Source organism: Homalodisca vitripennis, chromosome 1, assembly GCF_021130785.1.
Source record: "Homalodisca vitripennis isolate AUS2020 chromosome 1, UT_GWSS_2.1, whole genome shotgun sequence".
NCBI lineage: Eukaryota > Metazoa > Arthropoda > Insecta > Hemiptera > Cicadellidae > Homalodisca > Homalodisca vitripennis.
Genome location: NC_060207.1, coordinates 81,597,206 through 81,605,324, shown reverse-complemented (window position 1 = coordinate 81,605,324; position 8,119 = coordinate 81,597,206).

Sequence of the window (8,119 nt, the reverse complement as noted above, 5' to 3'; positions counted from 1 at the left end):
TAATTTGAGCCTAGAATTAATTAATGTGTTCATACATTATCAAACAGGAACAAAGTCATTTGTGTGGTTGTTTTAACAAAAAATTTCCACATAAATATAATAATTAGAGGTAGTCTTCCAACAAGATTTATTTAATTCCTAAATTAGACAATTTCTAAAATTATAATTTTAGGATTGTTAATATAGATCTTGTGTTTTATAATGTCCTGGATGAATATTCGATAATTATAAATGCAATAAATAACAACATAATATCTTTGGGGGAATATCCAAACCCAACAATCTCAACTAGACCCGAAAGTCACATACAGCAGAAAGGGGAATATATATTGCATTTTTTGTATGATACATCTTTTGAAAGTCATCCCAAGAAAAGAAAATTATAACATGAGTTATATCCTTAGGGAATGGTCCCTGATTAAGGCTAAACATATAGAAAAGTGTTATGAAATGTATCTGATAGATGGCAGCACCTCTGTGGCCTTATGTATTTGAATTTTTAAATTTGTACTTTTAAAATTGTTTGATTAGTTTCAATCAGAATCGATATTTCTCTCTTGCCAGATATGTGGCCTGCTTCCATGCTGACGTGCCTCCAGGGAGTTCTCAATTCTCGCTTAGTACAACTGCAAAAACCAACAATCTTTATTACTAAATATGAACCCTTTCCTAAGCATTCACCTCAAATCTTGGGAGCCTGGCGCTAAAGTGCGATCGCCACCAACTGCTTTATTATAGCTCTCTGCTTTGTGCTACCATCATATGGCTACTTTTGAAGTTGCTAATGGAAATATCTATTGACAGTACTCATGTCCTTGTTCATTGCATGTCTGTATGCCTATTGATGCTATCTAGGAGTAATTTTTGAAACGTTTTATCGATCTCTTCATTGACAGTGATTTAGCAGTTTTTTATTACAATTCCTTCCAACTTCTTTTGCTATCTTATAGAATTATAAGACTTATTTGTAACTTCCTGCAGCAAATGTTTTACTAACATATTGTTAAGCAGTTTTTACAGTTCTCTGTATAAGACATGTCATCTTATTTTAATATAACAATACAAACATTTCTTGTATAGATGAGTATTCATTTAGATTTAGTTTACCTTATGGGCTTGATAATTTTTCAAATACCACCAAATTCTAGAGAATTTTATAACATAATGTATTATAGTTTTAACAGTTTTGTTCAAATATAGTTGTTAAAATAATAACACAAATGTGTTCTCCCACGACAGAGTAGCCCAAACGATTCAGTCTGATAGCTGTGCGTTGCGGTAATTTTACCAGGAGAGGGTTAAGCATCTAAAAGAACCGCTAACTGCAGAAAGGCATCAAGTCCAAATTAACGGGTTTTTTCCGTTTTTTCCTTCAAAGTTGTTGTTAGGTTTAAGACTCGTGTTTACAGCAGAAAGGAAACATGTCCGCGCATTGCTATTGCAATGGCGACGTCTCGAATAACCTATTTACTGCAGAAAGGGAACTAGTCCTGGACTTGTTCCCCTTCTGCAGTAACCAGCTGGCTGTCAGCGCTCGCGTGGCAGACGCGATAACTAACGTTCAGTCAGCTGAGTCGCGTCAAACAACGATCATAGTGCTTTGTTTATTCATAACATTATTTAGTGCGGTCTCACTGATTACTTAATGCCCTCATCATTGAAATAAAATGAGTAGTTCAGAAGAAGAAGGACAGTCGAATAAAAGAAGGAAGGGTGTAAAGAATGAAGAAAAGTACAGAAGAAATGTGATTAAAAAGTCTAAGGTAGAGGGCAAAGAGCATGTAAACTGGAAAGGCAAAACTGTACCTGCAAAAAAATCCAGGCTTCCAATGTTTGCAGGTAAATATAGTTTTGTTCAATAGTTTATTTTTGCATACAATGTTTGGTTGATACATCTCTTCACTTCTAGTTTTTATTTTAAATTAGCCTAGTGGTCTTGAACGATAACCTAATCATTACATCAAATTGGCCCGACGGTAACATAACCTCAAAATATGGTAGGCCTAGGGCCTATTATATTTTTGACACATTCATCATAATATTATACTCTTGTTATTAAGCCTGTTATTGTTTCAGCTGCAAGTCCAACTGCCTTCAAAGCTTTTCGGAGGGAGATATGATAGAAATATTTTCAAAACTACATAATATGACAACCAAAGTAGAACAGGACATTTTCATCCAATCTCTAATGGAAGTTAGTCCTGTTGAAAGAGAAAGATCCAGGCCTGGGTCATCATCTGAAAAGCCGAAAGCTTTTAGTGTAAGCTATTCCATTCTACACAATGGCAAACGCACCAAGGTATGTAAAAATGGATTTATGACAACTTATGGATACACTCCTAAACAGTGTTACCGTTTATCTCATTTGTTGCAAGTAAATGAAATCCCAACTGACAACAGAGGAAAGAACGTTTCAGGAAAAATGCAATACCCGGGTCTGTCCTGACTCGATTAAGGGCCCATGTTGAATCATTCCCAACAAAAAACCCATCACTATACAGGCAAAGATAAACAGTACTTCTCAGCAAACTGAATTTGAAAATTATGTATGATATGTTCATAAAAAAAAACCAAAACTTTCTTACAACAACTTTTGGGAAGTGAAAAAAGGCTCTCATACAAGTTTCTTTTGGACTTATTTTAATGAAAAACTACCCTGACATTGGTTTTGAACCGACCAGTTAAAGATGCTTGTGTAAACTTGCGAGGAACTAACCTTGAAAATAAAAAGTCCTTTTTTAAACGAGAATGCCAAGCGAGTAGCTGTCGCCGAGTTAATGGTACACAAACGTAGAGCTAAAAAATTTTATGCCTCGTTGCAAGAAACAACGGAAAAGTGCAAAAATGGAGTTGACTAGTGTTGGGATCTGTATTGATTTTATGGCTAACGTATCTCTACCTTGCATTCCTGTACAAGACACCTATTACTTCCGGCAGCTCACTGTTAACGTCTTTGGTGTGCATAATCTTTCAACAGGTGAATGTACAACTGTTATCTATCACGAGGGTAATGGAGGTAAGGGAGCTAACGAAGTTTGTACTAATATTGGACTGGTACATCAAACACAAAATTGATAATGATGTAAAAAAACTTTATTTGTTTGGGGACAACTGTTCAGGACAGAACAAAAACCACACCCTGGTAAGAATGATGATGTATTTATGTGAAATAAAACGGTTTTGATGAAGTAAAACTAGTGTTTCCAGTCCGAGGCCACTCGTTTATGCCGAATGATAGAGATTTTGGGATAGTAAGAAGAAAATTGGGAAGAGAAGAAAAGATACTATGATTTAGCTGAAGTCGAAGCTCTTATTCTTGGTTCATCGAAAATCGCTGGTAAATTCTCTGTCATCAAAATGAACTTTGACGATTTTATTGACTTCACTGCATGGTGGCCAGAAGTTTTACAAAAAGACCAGCTTAAGTGACGATTCCTATGGTAGAGATGTACCGAAAAGACAAAAAATAACATTTTCAATATCAAAATACAGGGTAATGTCTTTTTCATCTGAGACTGCCTCACACGGTGCAGTGTGACATGAACATTACCGCTTGGCAACGGATTCCTTCAGATTGAGGAATGCAGAGATGCCGATCAGGGCTCCAACAAAAAAAAGGCCTATGCTACGGTACTTCCGATCAACATTAAAAAAATGGAAGATCTGAAAAAAACAAAAAAATACATTCCAGAAGAAAAATTTGACTTTTGGGACCCAAATCCTGTCATGGCCTACCACATCAACCACCGCTGACGATGACTTAAATATTGTAGTGTAAAAATATTTTCTTTGTTTATACAACGTGTTCCTAGATATAAGATATTTTTTATCATTAAAATAAATGTATCTAACAAAATGATTTGTATAATGATTTTTCCCCCATGATTTTGTAAAATTGTAAAATAGTTTACCGCAGAAAAGGAAACATGTCCTATGTAAAAAAAAATTAATAATCAGCTCTTTAAAAATATTTGATTGACTCAATTTCAAAATATGAATCTTTAAAAGGTCAGTCATATAGAATAAAAAATAAATATTTAAATATATGTATGTACATATGGATTTATAAGGTTTTTTGTCGCTCCTGAAAAAGTTGGTTAATTTGGACTTGATGCCTTTCTGCAGTTAGCGGTTTCCTATGTTGCAACCATAATCAATAGCATCCCCACAAACTCCGAACAAAATCGCATTCTAATTTCTAACAGAATTAAAAATCTAATAATTTTTATTAACGATTTTATTCCACAGCAAAGCCAAAATACCTCAAGATTGTAATTGTTTTAACGCAGTTTTGATGCGGTTTGAACCGGAATACTCATTTATGAAAATGGCTACCAACTTAAAAAATATTTAAAGACTAATTATAACTTAATGATGTCCATACACTTTAATTATCCACGGCTGGTGGTGCTGCATGCATAAAAAGATAAATATAGAAAATAATGGAAAAAGGATTCTAATAAAACTATTGAACTGATTTAAAAAGTAAAAATGTCTAAACTCATAAAAATATTACCTACAAAATGACTACCAACAAATTTTCATTTTCAAATTTAATTATAGGTTCTGTAATTTTGTTATTACAAATTAATATTTAATTCTGTTTCTATAAATCAAATTATATGATTGTCTAATTTACACATCAGTATTCAAATTGAAAATTAATGGAAAAACAGAAAACTATATTTGATTCATTTTGGCACTATTCAGTTTGTAACTAATCCCAACACATTTGGCTTTAACCGTTTCTTTTCAGCTCTTGACTGATACAACTATAGAAAATTAAAGTTGTAACACTCAGATGCACAGCCAAACGATAATTCAGATTGACAATTCTTTACAGACCCAATCAGAAGAAATAATCAAAACTTAATTAATTCATTTAGTCTGGGAGTTTCAAATTAGCTGAAGAAATTGGATACTATGTGGAAAAATAATAGATACTTCGCATGTTTAAGTATTGTAACAATGAAAACCATGCTGAGATTGTAAACAATAGTATATGAAAAAGTATTTATCTTATTGATATATTGAAGGTTAACCTTCACCTACATCCTACTGAAGTATTTCAGCCTTGTTCATTTAGATATTTAGATAAATATGCAGCTTAGCTGTGATTTATATACTGGGATGATGAAAAGTATTAAAACAGTGTAATCACTATTGGTTGACCTCATCAATTTAGAGCATAAAACTAACCATTTTTAGGTTATCAACAATTCTACTCTCAAGGTCTTAATGAGACAAGAATATGTAATTAATGAAGATTAAACAACCCTCTTCACATTCACTGCCGTGTTGTAATGTTTAAAACTGACAGTCTTGACTGTGTAGTCTAAGTAGTGGTTTAGTATTGCAGCAGTGACTACAGGATGTGATCAAAATATACGGTGAATAAATGTTTTATTTCAAAAAGTAATAAACTGAATTGAATTCAATTTAATTTCCTTCAAAGTACTGTCCTTGGTTAGAAATGCACTTATTCCACATTCAACAGTTAATCCGCATAGCTGTTCGGTCATGGCCCTCTCAATGTCAGGAATGGTGTCAAAACATTTTCCTTTAAGCACAGTTAAGTTTAAATTTTTGGGAAGAGCCACAAGTCACATGGTGCTAAATCGGGTGGTAAATGTGAACTGACAGGAACATTTTTTCAGCCAAAAACTTGTGAATGAGAAGCGAGGTGTTACACTGTGCATTGTCGTCATGAAGAATAAAGCCATTCTCCTATTTTTCTTGTCTTCCTTTGTATGTCGTTTCGCAAACGTAGTATGCCCTTAAAAAATCAGTGTTCACAGTTGTTTCCCTTAGAACAATGCTCGATTTTGACTAATGTGCCTTTTTAGGGTGAAGGGATTTTCCATTGAGCATTCTGCATTTTGGTCTCAGGGTCATATCTGTAGACCTAACTTTCATCTCTAGTTACAAATTTTTCCATGAAGTCCGGATCTGCTTGTAGACGATCCTTCAACTCTGTGCAGACTAATGCACAATTTTCCTTCTGTTCATCACTCAGAAGTCTAGGAATAAATTTTGTACTCACTTACCTCATTTGTAAATTATCGGTTAAAATTCTTTTAATGGGACCTTACAAGATGTTAAGATCTTTTGATAGCTCTTGAATAGGCATTCTTTGGTTTGAACGAACCATCGTTTCTACTTTTTGCACATTGTCATCTGCTTTTGAGGTTAATGGAGATCCCGATCGCTGCTTGTTTTCAACTGACTTATTTCTGCTTATAATAAGTCATACCACTTGTCTTCAGAGTTACCACATTATTGCCATACACTGATTTTAACATTTCATGAGCTTTTTTGGCATTCTTTTACAACTTAAAACAAAACTTAATATTAATGCGTTTTTCAAAATCCATGATGCGTGACAGACACGATAAACGGACCTCACTCTAGCAGTCGATTGACAAGCTCCAGCTGTTGAAACTTGTCGCTGCCTGTCTCAACAGATCACTAACCTAGGCAAATTACATTATATGGATGTAGGGTCAGCAGTTGCCGCTATAAAAATTCATTCACTGCATTTTTTTATCACACCTCGTAAGACAGTAATATATTTCATCACTAGAAAGTGATCTTCCGGTACGTGACTACGTTTTCTGTGTGAGGCGACGAAACAACTCAATAATAATAAAATAAGTATAACTTATGAACATAATATAATTAACATAAGTATTTATCTCGTTTTTCTGGGATTAGCTTTTAAAGTTTAGTTTTTTTAACTCTTTTTGATGTACGCTAATTATATAATCTTCATCAGAAATTTTATCAGAATTGCATAGTAATATTTGTCACAAATTAATAAGAACAGTTGACTTAATTCATTTACATTACAAATATGGTACATTACTACTTCTGATATAAGCGACGATTGCCTCCAATCAATCCTCTGTATGATGTAAAAAGAATTTAAGACATGATATTAAGCATGTAAAAAAATAAATCAAGATATGGCAATGAGCCCAGAATGTCAAACTTGGCAACAGAAAATATTGTACGTCAAAAAATGAAGTACATATCCGAAATTTGAGTGTCAGAAGAACAACAAACAATATCATTGCATAACAAAGGCTGCTCCCACCAAAGGTGAAAGACTGCCCTAAAGCAGTTGTCTTTCACTTTTTTTAGTGTGCACAGTAATATCGTTTGTGGTTTAAAATATATTTTAATATTTTTTACTTGATTTCCATATGTGTAAGGAAATTATATGAACCCATTCCAATTATTTTATTTTGTTATTAACCGAGGTTATCTTCTACATCCATGGAAAATTTTAAGGTCTTAACCCTTTAAGTGTAGAGTTCTAGAGTGCTGTCACCCGGTACTGACGAGTTTATTTGATGTGCACAGAGCCGCTCCACAGTCAGCATACACGTAGTGTGTTTCTCACTCACAATGATCAATTTAAGTAACATCTATTTTAACTGTTTCAGTTAAACTGCCATCAGAATCTCCTGATTCGTTAAGTCAGATCGTGTTTAATATGTAGTGTCCACATCAAGATCACAATCATTCTCAGAAAAGTTACAAACTGCTGATCGGCTAACTCAAACAACGCATCTGGACAAATATCAAAATTATAAAAGTACTTATCATTAGTATAAATAATTCCTGTTCTACCGACTGAACCACAATCAAAATTACAGTAGCAACTACAAAAACCCAATTTTTAAAACTAGAAAGTTCTCTTTCTAAGTTTCTAACATCCAGGTAAAAATTCACCATGTGCTTTTGTGATAGTTCCTTAGTTGACCGTCAGAGTGTAGTACCAAACAGTACTATGTGGATTTGAAGTAGTTCAAATAAACAGTACTAGAGGCCAATGTGTATCATCTTATGGCTGCCAGACGTCATGTAGTGAGGCAGCAGTTTCGCACGTGTCAATACGGGTGTGGCAGTTAAGGGGGTTATCTTTAGATGAGTAGGATATATTAGGCTCATTGTAAGGGCTTATATGCCTCCTAAAATACATATAAAATGTAAAGATCACAAAATTAATTTTGACGTGACAACGTCTTAAATTAGGTTGCGGCTCGGAGTCACTCATGAAAAAGTGTAACGCCCGGTAACATTACGATGCCCGTCCAGTGGGTCCGCCGCACGG